The following is a 24,140-nucleotide window of genomic DNA, read 5'->3' as shown; positions in this document are numbered from 1 at the left end:
AGGCACTGCTTTGCAGAGGATAAACTACCTGTAAGCAGGCAAAGGTCTCTGGGTTGGGTGGCCATTGATTTACTCTGCTTCTAGGTAACATTCTTGGGAAATAAATTGCCTTTGAGGCAGATACAAATGTGCCGGTTCTTCCAGAAATATCTTATAAGTAAGGAAACAAAAAAAATAGTGATCTTAAAATATATTAAAACCCTAAAAGCATTAATGTGAGGGAGATTAACTGTCCAACTGTTGGTGAAGTTGGTGATTACCATGTGCTGTCTTTACAGCAAATGTTCCCAGTGTGGGGGACCACATCCAGGAAGCAGAAGAAGCCCAAAGCAGGAAGCAGAGAGGGAGGATATGGTGGGGATTGGCACCATGAAATGTTCTTAAAACAAATCTCTCTCTGCCTTCACACTGGTAGGTGGCAGTGGAAAGAAAACTCATTGTGTGTTTCAAAAACAGGTCATCTTCAAGAAACATCACGGAAACCTTGAGCAGACATGAGCAAACAGCCCTGGGGGAGTCATTTGTCTTTGCTGTCAAGAGGAAAATTAAGGCTCCAGGGGACACAGAGGCTGGGTTTGATGGATGCTTGCAGCAGAAGGCAAGTGGGTCAGCATTCCTGTCCGCCACGAAAGCGGGTTCTTTCCCTGGAGAAAAGTGAGTGTATCAAGTGTACACCTGTGGGGAGGAGAGAGGGGATGGGAAGATAAATGACGGAAAGTCCCTAAAATGATAAGTGTCTCTTCTTGTTTGGTATTGACAGGAATAACCTCTCTATAAAAAGACAGAGTGGACCCCCATGAGCTGGGGCCTGGTTATTGCTGCAGGAGCATATCTCTGGGCAGATCTACATCTGGGTTAGTGGCTACATCTGCATTAGCTTTAGCAAGCAGGTCAAAGAAGCGGGTGTCCATACTAGATGTTTTCAGGGGGGATTGATCCAGGTACTGAGTGATCATTAATGACCCATGTGTTTTGGTGAGCTGGAGCACGTTATCTGGTCTCACATCCTCCAAAAGCCACCCAGTTTCTGTGCTGCAGCACCACTCCATGGTGCAACCCAAACTGCCATAAGTGGAGATATTTGCTTATAATTCTGGTCCTAATGACAAACCTTACATAAATAAATCTAGATACAGTACCTACTGGTTAGGAGAACATACCTGTGATGAGCAATGCTATGCAGCTCTGCAGCCCCCAAACCATACTGTGTGAGACCCAGCCCTGAAAAGGAAAAGAAGATGTCACAGTCAAAATCCAAGAAAATATTGCCCTTTCTATATCCTTGTATATCCAAGCAAGAATCTTGTCATCCTCTTAACATACTCACACACACATAGAAGATATCTCCTGTTTAATACTAGATCCATTTTAATGGATAGTCACACCTCAGTCAGCTGTGCAGTATGTATTTCTACTCTGAAATAGAATTTGACTCCTATAAGCCACCTATTTCAGTCAGTGAGGATGTGGTGAATCATGCCACTAGTTTTATTGAGGTTTTTTTCTGTTTTCTAATCAGATTCATTTCAGCCACAAACCACAGTATCTGGTGATTAATATTCAGCACGTTTCAGCTGAACAATCTGTGGTCTTGGGTTACTAACATAAAAAATAAGATAAAAAGATTCTGATAATATTTCAATATTGATAAATGCCAATGTTGGAAAGAAGCTGAAGACAGGCTCCGAGTCTTGAGGTTATCTTAAATAATTCTTAATTAGAGTTTCTTCCTCTACTTTTTCAGTTTAGACATTGAGGATGTCCTGATGTCTTTAAACTTACTTTTCCTGCAGTTCTCACATAATCATGGGCTGCAGGAGGGGGGAAAGCACCACATATAATGAGATATACTAGTAAGCTGCAAAGTTTGGCAAGCACAGAGAGCTCTAAAGAGACTCAAGGTGTTTATAGACATTTCAGCCATGATAGATCTTAAAGTTTAGGCTTTAAATTCTCAGCATCTGCAGCTGTTTCTGAGCAGGTAAAGAAGAAAAGGTACCAGTGACACAGGGAAAGAATGGCCTGGACCCTGACAGCAGACCCTGAACACAGCAATCACCTCCAACAGTCTCCAGGAAGGGACAAACCCCTGTTTGGCAGCAAAACTCCTCATTATCGTGTCCTCTTTGAAACACACTAAGTTTCCATTGCATCCCATGACATCCAGCCCTGGAAAAGGAGTAAGAAAGGAAAATGCTTTTTGGGTTGCCAGCCCCACCACCACCTCCATGCACACACGACATTGATGGTTCATATTTGATGGGCCCATTCACCATTCAATATATTTTAAGGAATATATTCTTCATTTGGCCTCTGTGCTTGTTTCCTCTCAGGGGACGATTCTTGGGTGCAGCAGCTCTCTATCTTTGCATTCACTCAAGCTTCAGCTCATTTGCCTCTGGCAAGCTTCGATGGTGCAGCTGGAAGCAGGTCCACCACTGCCCCTGGTGCAGGCTGAGATAGTTTCACACTGTGGGGTTTTAACATGAGTGTCTGATCCATACTCACTATTTACTGCAGCTGCAGGCAGCTGTGCTCCTCCAAAACCCAGTGAAAAGGAGGTCTTGCCCTTTGGTGCTTGTCCTTCTGTGGCTGCCCTGGTCCCCAGCATAAGGCTATGCCTCCCCATGGAGCAGGCTTGGCCAGAGGAGCGAGGGAGGCTGTCCCGGCAGGATGGGCAAGAGGGAGGTGGATGCAGCATGTCCAGGAAGCACATTCCCGGGACATGACGGCACATCCCGGGGGCCTGGGGGCTGCACTTGTGCTGAGAAGGAAGGACTGGGCTTGCATTCAGGATCCTCTTCTCGCTCGGGAGCAGGACTCCAAACACATTTTCTCAAGCTACTTCTGTGGTTTTCCCAAATTCCCTCCTCAATAGTTCCACTATGATTCTGAAGGAAAAATGATCCATAAGCAAGGGTTAGCCTGCAAACTGCTGAGAGCTCGTGGCATGGCCAGGATCCCCCCCTGCCTCACTCCCTCCATGTCTGTGTGCCCATGTGAGGGGAAAACCTCTATGGAGAAGGGTCATTTTGTCCCACAGCAGCTAACACGGGGTCCCCAGTGAGCCACGGCATTCCCAGGCTAACGCATTAAATAGAACTCCAGTAACACTCTGTCTGAAGTTGTGCTCAGGTTTGCCTGAAAGGTGCTTTAAGGGAAGGAATCAAATTCATCCACACCACGCTGAGGTGAAATTTGAATTCAATTCACCTTCCATAGTCTTCTTGCGCTAAAACCTGGTTTCAGTGTTCACACATATACAAATCAATCTGCCATTTGCTCTTGTCATCTGAGCTACACTGAGCAGCACAACCAAACTCTTGACAATTATGAAAATGGGATTATTTTTAAGTCACAGACACATCTGAATATATATATTGAAAGGAAATGATGAATGTTGGAGGGAGCCAAAGTACAGCGTGATCACGCCAGAATTGAGATTTGGAAATACACCTTTCTAAATCGATGCATTCCAGCAGAGCTCCAAGCCTGGAATTTGCTCCGAGGGAGCTGTGGTTGAATCTCTTTTTGTCACTGTTGTTTTGCAATGCCATAGTAAGTGTTGGTGAATTCACAAATCATAAAAGCATGGACCATGGCTGAGTGCTTTCATCCGAAGACTACAACAAACATTTTTGGTGTCAGCCCATTCCAGAGAGATTTTCAGTGTTATAAATGAAAAAAATTAAAAAAATAAAAAAAATAAATAAAATTGAAAAGCTAAATAAGAACAGCTGTTTGGAACTGAGCCCTAAACCAAAAGTGTATAAATGGTGTTCAGACAAATGCTTAGAGACAGAGACAGGAAAATGCTCAGCACAAGAACTGCGGGGTGATTTCTAGCTGTTCTGCTCACAGGATGCTTATTTTTGTCCAGCCACAAGACATCAGCTATTCTCAGTGATGAGAGATGCTTCAATGACCACTGCCACATCTGCCTGGTGGGCTGGACCCATGGGAGCCCCCAGTGACAATGGTGGCAGCTTCAGGGTGCATAGAACCATAGAATGGTTTGGGTTGGAAAGGACCTTAAGATCATCTAGTTCCAACCCCCTGCCATGGGCAGGAACGCCTCACACTAGACCACATCGCCCAAAGTTCTGTCCAACCTGGCCTTGAGCACTGCCAGGGATAGAGCATTTACCATTCTTTGGGAAGCCTGTTCCAGGACCTCACCATCCTCACAGTAAAGAACTTCTTCCTTATATCTAACCTGAACTTCCCCTGTTTCAGTTTAAACCCATTCCCCTGTGGGTCACAGTGATGTGGCACAGCACATTAGGAACCAGTTAAAACAGCTGAATTAGGAAGCTGTCCATAGAAATTTTAACATAAGAGAATAAGTATTAGGAGAAAACAGCAACGCTGGGCAGCCTTTGATAGCCTCCCATCAGGGGACCGTAGACGCGCATACTCTCCAAGTTGAATTACGAGTATTAGTTTGCTTGGAAAGGTATTTGCCCTTTGGACAGCCATATTTGTGTTTTGAGCTTCAGCAACATAAATTACAGTCATTTAAACCCCAGGCTTACATTTTACTTCACTGACGTAAATGAGTTCCCAACTTTCAAAGGCCAGCTGTCCCTTACAGCAAGAGGTAGCAATTATATAAAATGCTTTTATTGCACGGAGGTATTTTCAGTCCTTTAAGTTTATGTGCCCCAGGTGAAGCAATATAAACAAACTAGAGCTGTCACCGTTGTGTTAATCATGGAAACTGCATTTGGGAAGTTTTAGGGATAAAACCTATAACTTTATATTGCTAAGGTGTCAAACCTTCCCAATGTAAACCAGAAGTGCAGCTGTGTAAGGCACTGAGAAGGGTTTCTGAAAAGCCAACATTCACAGACACTTTAGGTATATAAAGGCAGTTGCTTCCAAGCTGCTGCACAGCCATTAATAAGAATCGCTGGGAAAAATAAGGTTAAAAACACATTTAAATGTCTCTGGGTTTTTGGTAAACTTCAGATACACAAATTTAAATCCTCCCCTCATCTAGCCTCACTGAAATCCATATTTTACAGATGTGCATGTGTTAGCAGACAATGGCAGCAATGAAATGCTGAGGCACAGAATGAGCGTGGACACACCAAGACAGGCCAGTCTGGCTCTCGGCTCAGGGAACTGCTCTATTAGCCCCAGTGCTAGAGGTTTCCATTGTGGGTTCCTTAATCCCTTGTCTTAAACTTCAAAAACAGACCAGGCAAAGCAAGTGATTGCAACAACGCAGGTAGTTGGGTTTGGCTTTTTACCCCAACTCCAGTAGATGAATAGAGAAATGCTGTTACCTTAAAAGAACTGTATAAAGATTCATAGTCAACAAAAACCACATCAGAAAGTACCAGCGTGCCTATGGATGGCTCTGATTTGCTGCCCTGTCCACTCTGAGAGTAGAGGATGGTGCAGCAGTTGAAAGCACGTGGTGTTCCAGCTGTACATGCACCTGGAGCTGAGCTTATTCTGCTTTCCAGCTTCCCATTTGGTTCGGTACATCAATGACACGCTGAGCTACATGGAAGACAATAATTCTGCTCCACGGCAATTTTTAGAACCAGTTTTCATTCTGCATTCAGAAACACCACTTTATTTTCAGCCTTATTCAGGCTGAGTGTGGGAAAACTGGCTGCCTTAAATCAATGGCAATGATGCAACCACCACGGTGCAGAGCTGCAGCCAACCTCCTGCCCCAAGGAGCCAATGCATCACGCATGCACATAACTGAGGCAGCAACACCAATCACTTGCTTTGGCAAAACAGGGGTTGGAGGTGGTGCAGGAATGGTTCGCAGTCAGGAACTCACCATAGTTCCTCCACTGTGCCATAGAATGCAGCAGAGCTGACAAGCCCTGGTCCCAGAGGAGAGGTATGAAACCTCCTGGTGAAAGCACTATTGAAACCAACAGCCTTTCAGTGCTACAGTGCAGTGTTGACGTGTGTATTCATGACAGGCCATTTGCAATCTGCACAATGCCATGATGTGGTGGGGGTTTTTCAGAGGAAAAGCAAAAAAAAGAAAAAAAGAAAAGCCCCACAACCAAACATTTTGTCATCTGGTTTGATTTGGGGACAATATATCCAAAGGCATTCACATCTGGAGAGCTGAGTTCACACTGGGATGGACATCCAAGCTCTTCTACTAGCCTCCCTACACTTTCAATTGACACCTAAAGAGATACCTATTTCTTGATACGCGTTTTTCTGACCTCATCCCATGAAAAAATCAATGCATTTACTACAAAGCAAGCATCCAGAAAGGCAAGGCAAAGGTTTGAAGGCAAAGAAGGGAAGGTTTGGATGCAGTTCACATCTCTTGCTTGGTGAACTAACAAAAGGGGGAAAATCAAACTTCAAAGGCTTCCACTGCACAGCTGATGACATTTAGGAAGAAAAAGAAAATTATTGCTTTTTTAGGAGATTTACAAATGCCATCCGTGGCCATGGGTATAATTTTCCATTAAGGAAAAAGAATCTCAGAAGCAACATATGGACCATGCAGTAAAGAAGTTACCATAGCAACCAGCCTCCCCAAAATCCCTATATATGTATCCAGAAATCAAATGCATGTAATAATTATGGCTGCATGTCTAAATCATTTATAAGTCCCACCTTCCTAGCATTTTTTTGTCTATTAAAAATCTAATTCATCCCTCAAATATCCACTTACTCTGCTGCCTTTCGAACCCGCACACATTTTGCAACTGGAAGTCAAAAGCATCATGAGTGACAATCACTAAAGATAGAGTGAAATCTAATTTAGCTAATTCAAAATAGAGGGTATAAGCATAAAGGAATGGTTATGGGACCAGAATGAATTGAGCTCTGGGAATGCAGCTGAGATGACATTTAGGTTCAGAAAATGTTAGCTGTTAAAAATAAACAGCTGGGGACAGACAGGACTTGCCATGGATCATCCTCTCCCCACAGCTCCCATCGCAGTGGGCTCAGGGAGACACACTTCTGCTCTACTTTGTTTGCAATCTCTGAAGGGATCTTAAAAGATTTTAGCATGTCTTCAAGCTGATAGTCCTTAATGTTGAGGTCAGTTATAGCATCCAGAAGCCCTAAGAAGGGTTCAGATCCCATCTTGATGCATAACAGATGACCTATCTACCAGTGTTCGCATAGACTCTCAGTGAGCTTCGTGCATGCTTTAACCAAGCATTGTTAAGCTTAGTTCATTAAAACCCTTTTTTCATCATACCTGGCTCTTGTTACTGCAGGTGGGAGCCATCTCTGCCTGTGCTGTGCCAAAATCTGCGCTCCTGTTAGTGGGATGCTGCATCTCTGGTGTACAAACAAGGCTCCTGTCACCACAGGAGGACACGGTCCAAGGAAGACATTCACTTCCTTTTCAAAACGAACAATTCGAACTGTCAAGATAGTATCTGCTCATTACTGGGTCTTTTCACAGTCCCTCCTTCCCACAACTGCTGCAAGCATCAGCTGCTACAGACTGTGCAAAAGGAGCTGAAATGCAGCCTTTGGCAGGTTTTGTGTGTGTTGCCTCCACTTGCATCCTTTCAGAGCTCTTCCAACTGCTCACTCTTTCGCCCTTTCAAAGTGAGTTGAGCAGCCAGTGAGAAGATAGGGAATGGTGAAGTTCTGCAAATGTCTCTTCTGAGGGAATGCATCGCTAATGCTCTTAAATGGACATTTATCCTGCACTGTACAGAAAGTTAATAAAATCACATTTCTGAGCCCCTTGAGCACTTGTTCTCGATGAGAGTTATTTCCATCTCAGACTTTAGCTCTCTCCCTCTGGCTAATTTGCAGGAAAGTCACTCAAGAAAAAACTGAGCCATGATTCTTCTTACGTGAGCAAAGATGTATTTGTTCTCTCTGACTGGAGACCAGTGCTGTTAGAAAGCCAGAAGATGATCATGTTTGAACTTAAATCCTTTCTTTCGTGCAAATGGATATAAAACTCACTCAAACATCATTTCACTCTTTGGTTGCACAGATGCTTGATTCCATCTTGCTCAGCCAGAAAATAAAAAGCATCTTTGGACCTGAAAGGTGCTACCTGTTTTCTACAACGTCTCGTGATCTATAACCCTTCCCTTCTGCCTGCAGTGGGGGCAGTGAGAAAAAGTCCCCAAGCTTGGTGATTACAGAAAGGTTTCCTACCTTGGTGCCTTCCTTGATGACCACCTCTGGCAGCCCTGGTGCCATCCTCTTGGCTCCCAGTCACAGCCTCACAGGGGTCATCCTCCCAAGGCATGTGGTAGAGCAAGGCACTGTCCAACAGCGATGAAAACATGTTTTCTAGCTCATGTTAAGTCATAAACGGCAGAACAGATGGCTTTTAGGAAACTTGGACCCATGTTTGCATGCCATGGAAAGGCCACACTTGTCACTCACAGGGGAATTACAGTTCCACCCTCATCCCATAAAGAATGTGTGGTTTTATAGGTGATACAAAGTTTGGTAAATGTTTCTTTGAAATGTCCCTTCTTTTTCCTTATGGGTGTATAATATTCTTTCTCTTGGCTAAACACATAATACTTTTTCTTAATGCTTTGCCCAGTAAAAAGTCATTTACCAGAGGGAACCCTACATGCCTTTAGGACTCTGATGGATACCAATTCTGAATAGGGTAGAAACACAGCAGCATTTTAACATCTGGCAACAACAACAAAAGCCAGCAACAAGAAAGGGGCAATGAGCAATGCCTTCAGGCTAGATATACGATTTCTTGCACTGCAACACTTGATCTTGCATGAAACACAGCACTCTTCGACCCTTAGCTTGGCACCTGTGAGAAGATAAAAACGTGTATGTTGCTGCATCCCCTACTTTATTGTGAGAGAGAACCAATTGAGAGGCACAAAGATGCAGGAGCTGCACAGATGCCTCTGACAATGAGGAAGGACCTTCTGCTTCTCAGAACAAATTATTGTACGCACAGAGGTGATGGGTTTTTATAAACTCAAGCACCTAAAGAGCTCCACAATCTGTATGAAGCATGCAAAATGTGAGGTTTGAACATCCTGCTTCTTGTGTGTTCTGCATATCCCAATTTCTCCCGCTGAAGGGGAATTTGCCAAGGCTGATGCTGCGATCGATGGGTTGTACACTGAGAAGGCAGCCTGCAAGACCTGCTGCCTCCTTCTGACCTGCTGGGCAGAGTCTGTCCATCCTCAAAGCATGAGAGCCTGAGGGTCCAGACTTGCTGGCAGTATTTGGCTTCCTGGAGCTCATGGTATGCTTGTGTCTCTACCCAAGCCAGTGCAACAACTTATGTCATGGCTTCTGGCCACCATTCAGGAAAGCAACTCTAGGAAACGACTTACACTCCTTTGAAATGAGACTTAAACACATGCTCGAATGCCTCCTTGAGCAAGAATATCTACGCACATGATAAAGGCAAGAAGGTAGCACAGTTCACCTGGCAAACAGGCAGCTTTCTTACAAGCTGGCATCTTGTCCTCATTAAGCCAGCATCATGGTGCTCCAGATCCACAGATTTACCCCCTCAGGCTTGTAGAGAGGCCATTTGTGGGACAAATTCCTCTGACCTTTCCAAAGCTCTCCCCAGGCTAGAGATGCCAGGCTTGCAAAAAGTCATTTGCCAAATGGTTTCTTAATGTTTGTGTCTTCGGGTGAAATTTGTTATGCTTTTAATTTATTAGAGAAGAAAAGTGGAAACAAGGAAGGCTTTAGGATTTTTAAATGTTCTAACATTTTTTTGCAGTGTTTCAGGTTTTATTACAATTATGCTCGTAGCAGAGGAAATTTCTCAAGACCAAGAGCTAAAGTTGCTTTCAGCCACTAATGCATTTTCAGTTAGTGCCGGAGAATGCTAAAACTCTCTTTTTGCTGCTTCAGAAGCGAAGAAAAGCCTCTGGCACACCAGAGTGTGATGTTGCCACTCCCATTAGTTGTGAACACTGCTCAAGGACACCTTTCTCTTACTATTCATTTGCCTTTACTGGGTCCTGATTTCCTCTCTCGATTTACTCGAGCTGGATTTCTCTCTGCAGGTTTCTTCTGCAAAAGCCACTTAGTTCTTTCCAGGCCATGGGAGAAGAAATCTGTTCTTTTCACGCTGTTCTGACCAGAAATGCTGAATACGCGTCTCTTGCAACAGCTATTGTCCTTTCCTGCAGCCACATTTCTAAGCGCCAGGTTCCCCGTGGGTGCAAATCAGTGTGGTTCCAGCAGCAGTACCAGCAATCTGCAAACTAGTGTCATCAGATGCTCTGGAATTCATTTCAAGGCTCTATGTTCTTCTATGTGACATCTGAACCTCAAATAAAATGTTTAATACAGTCACTTAACTCATGATCCCTGGATTTCCTACCTCAGCATTGTTAGTAGCTTACATCCACGTCTGGCATTATATGATAGTTATTATAGTCACAGAAGCCATCCAGAGAGTCAGATCATATTATGACACTTCCTTGACCTCTGTGTCAGCACAAAGATAGCAAATAAAATTGACTGTTTTGGTGCTGTCCTTATACCACTGTGTTTCCAAAGTAGAAAACTTTGCATGACTGCGATCCCAAAGAATAAGTTCAGATGTAAGTGCTGACAGAGAAAAGGTGCTTCTTTGTGTTCTGAAGTTTTGCTTGTATAATGCTTCCCCCGTGAACACCCGCTACTTAATCCTTATGTTTTTCATGTCGGGAATATCTTCCTGATGCCTGCGATGTGTGGATGTGTGCACAGCCACCCTCAGTCGTGGCAGCCAGAGTGCCTGGCGCAGGAGGGATGTGCTGAGCCCCGGCAGATGTGGAGGGGCTTTGATCTGCCCAATGCCGGTTACAGACAGCCCTGCCCACCTCTTCCATCTGCAGAGCTGAGGCTCTGGGGAGCATGGATTTCAGACCTGGCTGCACAACAGACAGAGAGAACGGAAACCTGTGAGTAAACAGCTTCTTCTTGCTGCTCTGTGATCACCTAGAACGTTTTAATCCCTAATATTATAAGTTAAGATGTGACTATATTCAATAAAGTGAACACATGTGGTGTTCTCAGAGATGCTTGATGCAGACACCACATCTTGATCCAATTAGGTAGGGCTCAGTGTATATACATGGTGCATTAATTCACAAGCAGCAAGTTGAGAGGGAGCCTCCTGGACCGGGATGCGAACTTTGATATAATTCTTCCTCATGGTGCAGAGCCATTTGCTGTAATGTGTCCTAACGCAATGGACTTGCTAAGTACTTTTCCCAGGCATGTGGTTTGGGAGAGATGGTAGAGGTGAAAACATCAGAAGTCTTGCATGAAAATGAATGTAAGAAAGGCTACTGAGAGCCAGACTGAAGGGTTAACTACCCTGGGAGCCTGTTGTCAGATGTAGCCAACACTATGCATCTAAGGACCACAGACACCAGACTACAGGAACAAGGTTAGTGTATGCATGCCCTCCTGGTTTACTATCTCAGGTTGCAGACAGGAGGAAGAAGGTTACTATTTCATTTTAAAGCTCCACATCTGTTGCTCTGTTGTATTATTCTGCTTCCTAAAAACATGTTTGGTCATTTCATGCACCAGTGAGCTCCAAAGGGAGACTCACAGGTAGGATAACCAGCCCAACCAGGTAACTAACCACATGCGATACGGCACAGTGCATCCAGACTTTGCTCCATGTGGCTGGTTGCAGAGGGAGGGAGCTGTGGGACTCAGGACAGGAGCATTAGTTGCCTCCATACCAAGCTGTTCTCTGTTTGTGAAATGTTGTGATGAGTGTTTGGTTTCTATTGGTGACATAAATCAATCTCACTGCCTTGGCACTACTTTTGCAGAACAAAAAATTCCCAGAAAAAGGGAACCCCGCTGCTGGGTTGTATAACACAAATGTATGATCCTGTTGGCCACATGGTATTTCCAACACTGGATATGTTTTTCTCCAGGATACAACCAGGATGCTAACAAAAACAACACATGGGAGACCTCAGGATAAGCCCCAGTGTCTGCTAAAGAGTACATAGTTCTGGTCTGGGTCCTAAAGCAAACACAGATGCATCTAAAACAATTATCAAAGAAAAACAACGTGTGACTCTAGAAGGAAAGTCTATATGTGCCTGCAGACTAATGTCTGGCTGGGCTGGGCTGCGGGATTAACTTCCAGACATTGCATATGAAGAAGCAACATTTAGCAAGAGGAACAGGAGCTGAACATAAGAGTGGCCTCAAAGGGCGTGCTGACAGTTGTTTCTCCTGCTGAGGACAGAGGGAAGCTGCTGTTTTCCCTAGCTGGGGACAGCTTCCCACATCCCCACTTTGTTGGCTGGTGATCCAAAGTGCCTCAACCTTCTGAAAACCAAGCCCAGAGCCCTCCTGTATCTCGGTACTTTGCAAAAACTTCCAGCAGAAAGGTGAATTGTGAGCATCACAACCAAAATGAGTGAAAAACTCGAGCCTCTGTTCCTCAAACCAGAGCTCTTTTGTCTGTATGGAATTGAGGAGCTGTTGTTTCTCCTGCTGTGAGTGCTGAGGGCAGCCCTGGGCTAAGGCCTCCACAAACATCATCAGAATATTTTGAAAGACTTTAAAGAACAATTTCTGCAGGGAAAAATTCCTTCTTCCAGGTTAGATCATAACAAATGACAAACGTTTTCCTCAGGTATAAAGCTGAATATTTCATGTAGCTTTTTGATGGGAAAATTTTATACTGATCGCAGGAGATACGATACAATTATCCAGAAACATGTCCAGGCAGACAAATAACGAAAAAACATGATTTTGGGGGCAGTAATTCGCTCGATGGAAAAACCAGTGACTGAGCACAAGAATACTGGAAGAATAAAGCTTAAAAGCAAGTTCTCAACCCACCAGAAAGCTTCCAGCCCAACTTCATGCTATTCAGCGTGCTGGGTAGTGCACCTACCACCGCATGCTCTGGCAGCATTCTCCCATAGTGCTAATATGGGTTTAATTATATCTGTTGGGTTTGATTCCCGCAATTTTTCAGAGGGAAGCACTGAGGAACTGTAAGTGGATAGAAAATTATTCAGTTGAGAGGTTGGGAGTTTTTCTTCTTTTTCTTTATTTCTGTCCCAAAATATCTCTGGCAACATCCGAAGTACTTTTCTATTGACGTTGGCCATTCAGTACATTCTTATGAAATCTCATTTTGCTTTGTGATATTTGCCAGTTTGCTCCATGGAAAACTATATTTTTGGGCAGGCTGTAGAAATACCCAAGAATTCAGAAGATAAATTTCAACATCCCCCAGTTGGAAGAATTTTGGAGTGACAGCAGATCTGTTTTCCAGTCTACACAGTAAGATACAGTGTGGTCCTACAGCCAACATAGAATCATAGAGTGGTTTGAATTGGAAGGGAACTTAAAGATCATCCAGTTCTGCCCCCTTGCCATGGGCAGGGACATCTTCCTACATTCAACCTTATTTCTGACACACCATCAAACACTGGCTGAAAGCCAGCCCAGCATAATCGTGCATTTCTGTGCATCAGGTCTGATGCATGTGGGCACACAGGACAAGATGCTTACATTGCCACAAAGCCAAAAATCAAATTGCCATAAAGCACATCAGACACAGACTATCCTAAAGTGCACAGGAAGTTATTTAGCAAAATCAAGGTTTTCAATAAACACCATTTTTGGATTGTGCCTTCTTTGTTCTACTACCATTTATTTTATCTTTTACCTACTGTCAGCTCCTGCTGTTCTGAGTTAATGCACAGAGCAGAGCATAGTCTCATGAATTCTGCTTTCCCTGAGTATGTTTTCAGTGTTTTCCTATTTCCCCTGAAACAAATGGTATTGGAAGGAGGCGACTGACTGGAGCAGCATCAGAGGTGGAATATCCCAAGTGTCCAGTATCCCATTTCCCTATCCACCTGAGTGCTTCTGGGGATCACGCTTTGTACCCCTCCAACTTTTCCTGTGTAGCATTAGAGCACCAGCGCCCAATCCACCAAATTCCCCAGAGCCCAGATACACTCTGGCATTGTCCATGCTGTAAGAGAAACCAATTACCTTCACTCCTCAGAGTAAAACAACTTTTAAGTGCCATCCATCATTATCCAAATACCTCACTCATCGGATCCATCCAGGCACCCTCCCTTGCCAAATAAAACTCTTCTCCTCGAAGGCTGAGGGCAGTGATGAACCTGGGTGCCTGCATTTAGCTGGATTATAGTTGTCACAAGCCATGTACTCGAGTAAAACCACTTTATCCTCCTTTTCTCTCTGCTCATCAGTACTTATGCAGACAGGTAATGAAATACCAAAGTACTCAATACTCAAAGCTACAGGTGGGGTTTGGGGTGGAGAGTTATTTAACTTGACTTTGGTAAACTTAAACATATTAGCCAAACAAACAGCAAAGGCTTTCTTGTTGTTAAGGGAAGAGATCAGAAATGCTTCAATGGTATTTTTTGCCTGCCAAGAAGTTATAGCTGCACAAAACAAACCTTTCCCAAACTTCATTAAGGATTAAAATTAACTTATTCTTCCCAGCAGATTCCTGTAAAACGGAGTCTGCCCTACCGACTGTTCTCAACAAGGAGTTCATATTTTGGAATCTTTTTCATTGGAGAAATCATGAAATTCCTCTCATCACAAACTTACTTTCTGAGGGCCTGATCCAAAGACAATAAATGTCAGGAGAAAACTTCCTTGGGCTGACCTCCATGGCCACACTCTTTGCTGGTTTTCTATAAGATTTCCAATCTTCAGGTTTTCTGCGTTGCATGCCTGAACCCTGGTGATGTTTTGTTTCAGGTGAAATGGTTCAGCCACATTCAGGAAAAGAGACTTCCTTTGTCCAGTATCCAAATAAGATGAAAACGATTTTACTACAAATCCACAAGACATGAACCTTTGGAGACATACCTGAGTCGGGATGAAGAATACATCCAGGGTTCAGGAGTTGATGCCATGAAAGTCAATGTTGCTTCAGAAGTCTGGGAAAAAAAATAGAACAGAAGGCTGAGCATTGAGTTTAACAGATTGGGATTTATCAGGTGACAGTCCCAGGCACCTGGGGCAGTTCCTGGCATGGATAGGCTGTGGCCTTAGGCAGGAAATGGAGGTGGGCAGCATCCTCTGTATCACCAGCACAGCCAGAAAGCAACAAAAAGCGGATTATTTCGAAGCTTCCAGAAGAGCCATTTGTTCCTCTGCTATCTAAATTTATGAGAGTCAAGCATCCAAATCCTTAGGATTTGCTAATGCCCCACAGTGTAGGCACTTTCTGACCAGACTTTGAATATCTAAAATGTCTAAATATCAAGAGCAGGAAAATGGATTGAACAGAGACATCCTAGGCTCATAAAAATCCCTCCTGTGGCTCTTCTACCCATGAGCTTTAGCACCATATAGCTTTTATTTTAAAAAAAGCAAAAAAAATCTGTTCCCATATTTAGGTTCCTCTCCTCCTGTGAATCATACTCAGATGATTTTTGAGGACCTTTCATTCTCTGCCTCACATGTTAATCCAAATCTCCTTTCTTAATTAAAGTTTTATGCTACAAGAGTCTTTAACCTCTGCTTCCAAGTGGCAAAATCAAATCCAGCTCCTCTTGATAAGGAAAACTCATTTCTGGTTGATTGACAAGTTTAATTAAATACCAATATTTTCTTTTAATTGCTAGATTATAACCAAGGCAGCAGCTTCAAGAATTATTGCGGGTGTGCGGGAGAATGGTACCTAAAGGCTGAGCTGCAAAACTATTTCTTGTTTTCTGCTTTCCTTTTCTCAAAAGGGGCTGCATGTGATTGATGTTACCAGAAGGAGCAAAGTATGGGCAGGGTCCGAGCTCTGATCACACTTGATTAAGGCCACTGACCTTCCTGTGCTTAACTGTGGCACTGAGAGTCCCTATAGACACATATACACACTGTTAGGACACTGAACATCACCTTCTGCTCACCGCAGCCCCATTGAGCTTGCTGGGGCTTGGGGTTTCTTTAATTTCCAGAGATACAAGATGTAAGCAGCCAAGCCGTGCCAAGCCATCTCCAGATATATCTCTGTTTACACTGAGAATTGCAATTAATAACCAAAGGATGGCAGGATGGAAACTGCATTACGAAAAACATCCCATCGACATTCCTGGGGCTTCTCCATATTACAACACTCAGTGGTGTCGCAACACAGTGTTCGTTTCTGGAGAAAGTGGAAAAACCTGGTTATGGGTCTGCTACACCATTGGGTGTACAAATATCCATTATCTTTCCAAACCCATCAAATGCCTAGAGAAAACAGGGTGTCCATTGCAGACCAGGGATTCTCTAATTAATTCAAACTTCATTCCCGATGAATCACTGCTTATTTCAGTTGCAGAATGCAAACAGGCAGAGGAGTAATCATGTACATATGTGAAGCCTCATTTTCAAGGCTTTATTCGTGACACTGATTTTAATAAATTATAGGTGAATAGTAAGCAATTACAACTGCCTTTTTTTTTTTCCTGGTAGTTACACTTTACTTTGTTAGATTGTTATTCCAGAAACCAACCTAACCATAATAAAAGAGGCTAATAGATCTTTCCTTCAATACACAACTAAGCTTGTTGTACCAACGTTATTTGTGGGATATGAGTCAGACATTAGTTTTGCATGAAAAATAGAGGAACAGAGTTGAATCACATGAAAGGTATCATGGTAATGATCTCAGTGAGAGGACAAAGCTCTGAGAGCCAAGTCAGATAAACTTCCCTAACAAGACCTTCCACTGTCCTCCATAAAACATGTAATATGGCCTCAGATAGGAAAGCTACTAAATAACTCTTTCAAAGAGCAATTACATCCCAAGGTTCCCTATCTTGACAGAGATATTGTCATGATGCCAAACTATTCATCATCCCCTATTAAGATGTCAGAGCTGGAAATTCTCCTTAATTTGTTTATATATCATAGGAGACTGTTTATGGTTTCCCATCTGTTAAAGAAGCACTATTTAATACGTATTGACTGGGCTGTAATGTTCATATGGTCTTTACAGTAACTATACATAGGGGAAGTTTTATATATATGCTCAGATACTCAAATATTGCAAAACTAAGTGGTCTCCTGCTCTCTCTTCTGAAATCTTAAGCTTGCCACTGCCTCTTTCTCCACATCAGTATACCCACAGTTAGTCCACATTATGCCAAGCAAACATCACAGGCAAAAAAGTGTTGATCATAGTATTTTTATAAAGTTAAAAACAAAGTAACTGGCCATCAATAGTTTCCACAAAGAGCAACCTTGACACCATGAGGTACATTTCCAAGGCAATGTGAGAGATTTCAGCTATAACACACTCATTAAATTTAACAAAAGCCATGAGACTGATCCTCCATGTACATCACAGACTTTAAGATGGTCCAGAGGCTCAAAATCCAGCTTTCAATTTAGGTGATTTATATTACAACATATTCCCCCATCCCATAACTCCATTCATATGCTGTTCATTTTCCGTTTCATGTGCACTCTGGACTGAGCTGTTGAGTATTTTGGAGCATGAGCATGACATGCTAATAGGCACGATCTTCCTACAGCCAAGCTGCTCTTCCTTTTTTACAACAGATTCGATTAATCCTACTCCAATATTTGAAATTCCCCTTTCATTGCCAAGAAGGGACTGGCTTCAGCATCTCAAGATGCTTTTTCTCATCCAGCTTTCCCTATCCTGTCAGGATGCAGTGCTCAGAACTAGTTCCTTGGCTGGAGTGGTGGGTCCTAGAGAGCCACACTGGTTCATGGGCAACTGCATCCGACTCGCTCCCCATGGGAGCCAACCCCACCTTGCAACCTCCAGGCAAAGGCATGTGAACCATTCAGATGGGAAAAAGGGTTATTCCCACCACATTGGAGTGAACCCGGAGCTCTTGTGAGCAACGAGTGTGGGAGAGCTGGTATCTGATATGCTAATTAGTGAGAATTGTTTCCTTTCCAACATCCTGTTATTTTACCCACACGGTGATTTACTGATGTTAAAAATGAGGTCTGGCAGGTGGAGTCTTCCTTGCTGCTGGTAACTGCCAGAAAAGCAGGTGTCTTGTTTCTGGGTTTAAGAGGCTTTTTGTTTTGCTTTGCCTTTCTTCCTTTTGAATTTACCTTCCCTTCCTTCATGGCTTTGTTCTTTGCAATTCATATCTTGCTTTTTTTCCCTCTAATCTCTGATTTTGGATTGTTTCCATATGGGACTGTCACTGGTATTTAAACAACTTCCTAAGCTCTAGGATTTCCTTTCGTCTGTAAATCACCTTTAAAAAACCCAGCAATCCCTTATTATTTCCTCTTTCATTTTCATTGTTTCATCTCTAACAAGCAACATTAAATCCAAAGAGCATTTAAGACCAATTTCAATTTCTGCATGAAAAGAAATGAAAAAAGCCAAACATTTTTTTGTCAAGCCAGAGGTAGGATTTTTGCCAGAGGGAATATTTGTTCTCTCTAGTAACAAGGTGACATGGTGCCAGTTCAGTCTAATTTCATGTGGGGCCAGGAAAGATTCATTTAAATGGCTGCAATATTCATTCAGCATTTCTTGTAGAGTGTTCTAAATAAACTAAGAGCTGCATGATGTCCACTGAGTTGCTTCCTTCCTCCCAGGGAAATAGGAGGACTGTACTTACATTCACAGGTAGCAACAAAAGAGACCATCTGCTTGGCTATTTCATAATCAGCTTATTTACCTGCATGTGGTCACTGCAGGAGGCTTCCAACATGCCCCCTGAAGCTGATAGCAGAGGGGAGCCGCAATGTCTGCATCATGCTCTTTGGGACAGGGACCAGCATCCACCCCTGCACATTCCACCCCATGAGTAGTGCCTTTGGCTGCACTCCCAGCTGATGTTATTTGCACGCATCATTATTTGGAAAAGCTGGGCTGAAACCCAAAAGGGCAACAGGTGGGTGAGAAATCAGCAGAGTGGGCATTGCAAGGGGGAGAGGAAGGGGGCAATGAGTTTTCTTGGCACTTAGCTGCCTGCAGCCTTCCTAGATGGAAGGAGCCCTGCAGAATCAATAATTGTCATAATCAAAGCAAATCACATCTTGCCACTTGCCTAGATGACATTTTTCTCCCTGTACATGTGAAGAGAGATGAACTTTCTGGCAGCGTTTGAAGATGATGGTTTCAGAGATTTTGCAAGAGGATTAGTTACACATTTCAGCTTTCGGCGCTGGGAAAGGAACTCCTATGGAAACGAGAAATTCAGAGCTCTTAGTGAGGTTTTGGAGAGTGCTATGGGGAGCTGGGAATAAGTCAGAGCAAAACTGGACCCTGCGTCTATCAGGTTGTTGATATCTTTAAAAAAGCAATTGTGCTTTGAAGTACGATAGGAAAATAGACATTTTTATCTCGATGAAGTATGAAGATAATTGCACTCAGTCGCTTTAATCAGCATGCCTCTGAGTTAAGCAGATGAATACAGAGGGCTGATCTGCGAAGGATGAATTATTTATCTTGGGCACACTAAAACTTTGTCTATTAAAGGTCATCAAACTTTCAACAGGATTGACAAAGTCTGCTGCATATGTGAATGCGATTAATCTTCTCATTAGCGAGAGGCAACGTTTTCTTTTGAACTTGATATGCCTGGTAGGGGAACACAAAAAGAGAACAAAATCATTTATGGAAAAGTACAGCTGAAGAGCATCTGCTTGTCTTACATCAGTGGTTCTGCCCAATTGCTCACAAAAAGAATTAAACTGGAAACCTTAGAGCAGAATAATATCTTCTGTCCAGTAGGCACAAATATTTGACATATCTATCATTTTTAATAGGATTACAAAGTTGAAAGCCCCCCTCCCTAGGCAAGCAGCATTTATCAATTAGTATGATGCCTCTTCAGTGGCTGGCTAAGGGACTTCGGTATCGAAGGCAATAAAAGAATCATTTACACCCTGTACCAGAAATCAGCAGTGAATAAAGAAGAAAGAAATGCCATTGTTCATAATTGGCTTCAATGAGAGTACTCACATGGGTAAGCTTAAACACATACAGGAATGGCTTTAAACCATTTACGATACTTTGCATTTAAATCAGACGTGAGTCAAAACCCGGCCTCCAGCTTGAATTTATCCATCTGGATCCTCATCAGTGGGGCCAAGTTTTCATTTCTGAGGTTATGCTGCATTTCAGATGACATGGGATGGTCGTCTGCAGAGGGCTGGAACCACGGTTGCACTGCCAGCACCCCCAGCTGGAGTTCCATGAGGAATTTCATACAAGTGAACTTGATGCGTGCCCATGTGCCAAAGGAGTTTATAGGCAAAGGTAACTCAGACCTTTCCCTGTCAGCACAGAGAATCAATGGAGGAAATAAAGAGAGAAACTGCATTATTAGTGGAGTTAAATAAAGAGATGAAGACTCACACGTGATGAAGATACTCTGTCATTCAGTGAAAGAGGCCTCCAATGGTACAGTTTAATACTGGACTACAGACAGAAGCATTGGCAATAAAAATTTGGATGAGATCTCATGGTGTTTAGGATCCATTCCCTGGGCTATCAGTGCCCCAAGAACAACTCAACAACTCACTTCATGGTCTTCCCCCATATATAAAATAGGGATAGTGATAATCTTTCCTCTTTTTTCAAAGCACTTTGGAAAACACAGATGAAAAATGCTCAAGGTGGGTTATGCAGCACTAAGCTGTTTCCAACAACAAATAGTTTGTATTACTTTTATTAGAGTAACTTAGTTTTTAATAGATGAAAGAAAAACCCTTTTATGTGATTTCTTTCGCAGAAAAACACTTGAATCTCTTTGCAGAAGGCAGAAAGTGCTCTGTGATTTTTCAGTCAAACAACTAAATGAGCTAAGTAGGGACAGGACAAGTGTTACCCCATCAGGCTTCTAAGCGCATTACAGTAATCCTGACATTCAGGACATTTGACATTAACAAATGCTCTACGAAATACTTCATGGAGGGATGGAAAGAGAAGTGGGCTCTGCTAGCAACAGCCTCCAACTGGGAATTTGACCCTTTTCCTGAAGACATGCCCAAGGCTGTGGAGCAGCATCCTCCCAGGTCAGGAGAGCACTTTGCTCTGGGCACCAAGTTACCAAGTAAGTCAGGTCTGCCAGTAAAACCAGCATTACTGGAGGTGGAACCCAGCTGGCTACACAGATTTATGGAAAGATGTTATTCCTTCCAAGAGAGTAAATGAAGAGGAGCTTATTTGGTGTCTGGCTTTCATTTTACCACTTAATTCCTCTGCAGAGAGTAAATGTTTAATCCTCGCAGCCTAAACCAGAGCTGACCTCTCCATGAAAACACCCACCAGATACTTCTGAGAGGGGAAGGATGAGGACACGCCATGCAGGCAACCAGAGTTCAAAAATACAGATAACATCTTTGTGCAACTGTCAGATTAAGGCTATTATGTGACTACTGTATGTGAAAGGAGGCAATTAATTTAATCAAATAACTGATAACACTTCTTAAAATTGCATCTCTTCATCTTCCCAGCTTAAAAATAAATAGGAAATTGCAGTCTAATGTACCTGAATATTAAAACTCAGAGATTTGTGTAGAGTAGGGAAAAACTCTGAGATCCCAGCAATTACTCAGGTGACATAATTATGGAGTTAATGACACAGACCTGAGTTGATTTTTACTGTTGGAATGGGGCCAGGATAATATTAATGGTTACTTTTGAGACTCTAATAACAGCACAAAGTCTTTATTGTGCTCAGCAAAAGCAAATATTTCAACGAATGGCACCTTCTTTTTAATTGCATGGACTGCAGCCTTGCGACGTTGAAACATGGCATACACGTGGTTTTAGTGTAAGTTCCTCTCTACTCAGGGAAGTATTTCAAGATGCACAAAAGTACCTTTTTTAATCAAGAAAGCAGCAACATAAAAGGCTGTGTCTGTGTGCTAGCTTGCCTCTCTCTCATAAATGACTACTTTGCCATAGCTCCTTAAATACAGTTGCACAGAAAATGCTGTGGCTATTTCAAAAAATCTGTATCCAACCTAAGTGCTGCCATAGAGACAGCTTTGTCTGAAACGTGACCTCCTAAAAGGAACATGTCATGGAAGTTTTTTGATTTAGGATTAAAAGAAGACCTAAATCAACCTTAAAGCTCATCCAGTTCCAACCCCCTGCCACGGGCAGGGACACCTTCCACTAGAGCAGGTTGCTCCAAGCCCCTGTGTCCAACCTGGCCTTGAACACTGCCAGGGATGGGGCAGCCACAGCTTCTCTGGGCACCCTGTGCCAGCGCCTCAGCACCCTCACAGGGAAGAGCTTCTGCCTTATATCTAATCTAAATCTACCCTCTATCTAGGTATCTAAATCTATCCATATTTATTTGCAGCACAAACCTAGCATAGAAACACTTAAAACTCAGCTCTGAGATGCTGTGCATCTACCAGGACCACAGCACTAATTAAAAGAATGAAAGATCTGCTGCCAAATACCACAGTGTGGTGTTATTTGCACAGTGAGGGCCGAGCAAAGCAAGCTTCAGAGGCTGTGTTCTGTGCTGAGATTTTCTTTCTTAAGAGAAGATTGTAACCAAACTACCCTGGGAAGAAAAGGGCCTTTGAACAACATACTTAATAAAAGTCTAAATTTAAATTTAAACACACACACAAATCATTTCTCAATGTTTATTTCATCTCACAACGGGAAAATCCCCCTTCCTTTGGGTAGAATTATTACCTTTTAATGGGTACCAGAAGATTTGTTCATTGCCATAATTTTTTCCAGGATTTTTCTTCTTTTGTGTGCCCACAGCATTCCCCTGTTTTGCTCTCTACAGTAGTCCCAGGAACATGCCTTGATTCACTGGGACAAACAACTTGGTGATTTCAGCAGCACCTGAAACTTCCAGCCAGGTTGGAGTAGGGAATCTAGGCAGAGATTTTAGACTGGAGATTAGAACTAAAATTGAGTGGGAACCTAAGGAATAAGCGCTGAAGAGTTGTTATTATTAGTAATTTCTTTTATATAAGGTGCTGCACATAACAAAGAATGACTTTATGATGTATTGGCAGTTTGGAAGTGGCATATCTGAGATATCTGACATTACTCTCTTACAAAGTAAAGACAAACTGGTATATGACAGTTTGTGGACTGTCACACAGTCCATACAGCTTATGATTTCTGCTTAGGTTTTTAGCATAACCCTAGGAAACACGATGTGCCCCTGGTGTGAGATGCAGATCCTCCACACTGGAGAAGACCTTCACTCCCTGTGCTGGGAGCCGGGAGCAGAGAGCACTAAAACAGTCCCTATACTAGTGAGGGACTGAGTGGAGAAGACAGATTGACTTAATTTATTGCATGGAGGAGGTCTAGAAAGTGGAAAATTACCCAAGGCTAAACAAAGAGGCTCAGCTGTAGCCATGGGGACACACAGAGCGGCCGAGCACCACCCAGGATGACTCGGTTGGGAGGAAGGACACACAGACATGCTGCTGGCTCTGCTTTCACTGGGAAACTGGCATGGTTAAAGCAAACTGAGCTGGGCCGGCGCAGAAACTTTTGGCTATTTTAGGGAGAAGTAGTTAGCTATAGGATGAATATCTTGGACAATCCCTATGAATACTCCAATGCATGGGTCACTAGTACAGTATTTAGGCATCATAAGGATGCCCAAATTTACACCAGGCCTAAAAGTGAGAGCTATGGGGAGCAAAAGCAGCATATGCAGATATATGAAGCCTGGTATAATACCAGGGCCTCTTGTCTCTTTTCATTTAAATGATGTAATTAACTCTCCTAATTCCCATCGTCACCTGTCTCCTCACGCAATTCTATTGATTCTGTAATATACTCAAGACTGTGATTTAACGAAAAATCAAGGATCTTTACCTATATCCTGGTGCCCTGGTCAACCACAGCGTTGTAATAGGATTTCATGGGAATCCTGGAACACTTTTCTTTCTTGTTGGTAAACCAGACTTTCCTCCAGTTCCCACCTGTTTATCATGTGTCTGACACAATATTTTTTTAATCAAGGAATTCTTTTTAAATCCCTTCTTTAGTCAAGGCCATCATTGCTTAAGAGTGGCGCTTTACAGATAGCAGTTACAAACCCTTGGAATGTGGGCAACAGGAGTTTAACACTCTATAAAGGATGAGTAAATGCATGTAACCTGTTAAAACAGTGGGAAATGAGGAACTGTGAACACACGCCCCAGCAGCACCCAGGAATTTGTTCTTAGCCTCCTCTCATCCCTATCAACAAAGCCTTGCCATG

General features: G+C 43.0%; 1 protein-coding gene across 3 annotated transcripts in view; it reads right to left on the bottom strand.

Annotated features, from left to right (window-relative positions):
* LOC115615819 overlaps positions 1-24,140 on the bottom strand; it is a 76,715-nt gene that overhangs the window by 7,823 nt on the left and 44,752 nt on the right. The window contains exons 2-3 of one of the 3 annotated variants that reach the window (XM_030504444.1): positions 14,818-14,888; positions 1,161-1,221 (exon numbers count right to left, since the gene is read on the bottom strand). The gene's annotated coding sequence lies outside the window, so the exon portion shown is untranslated. Of the gene's footprint in view, positions 1-1,160; positions 1,222-2,059; positions 2,119-14,553; positions 14,608-14,817; positions 14,889-24,140 lie in introns of those variants that run through there. The other 2 variants (XM_030504446.1, XM_030504447.1) reach the window with 2 other exon arrangements.

This window comes from Strigops habroptila, chromosome 12 (genome assembly GCF_004027225.2).
Source record: "Strigops habroptila isolate Jane chromosome 12, bStrHab1.2.pri, whole genome shotgun sequence".
In the NCBI taxonomy this organism is placed as follows: Eukaryota; Metazoa; Chordata; class Aves; order Psittaciformes; family Psittacidae; genus Strigops; species Strigops habroptila.
This window is presented reverse-complemented; position numbering and strand designations above follow the sequence as displayed.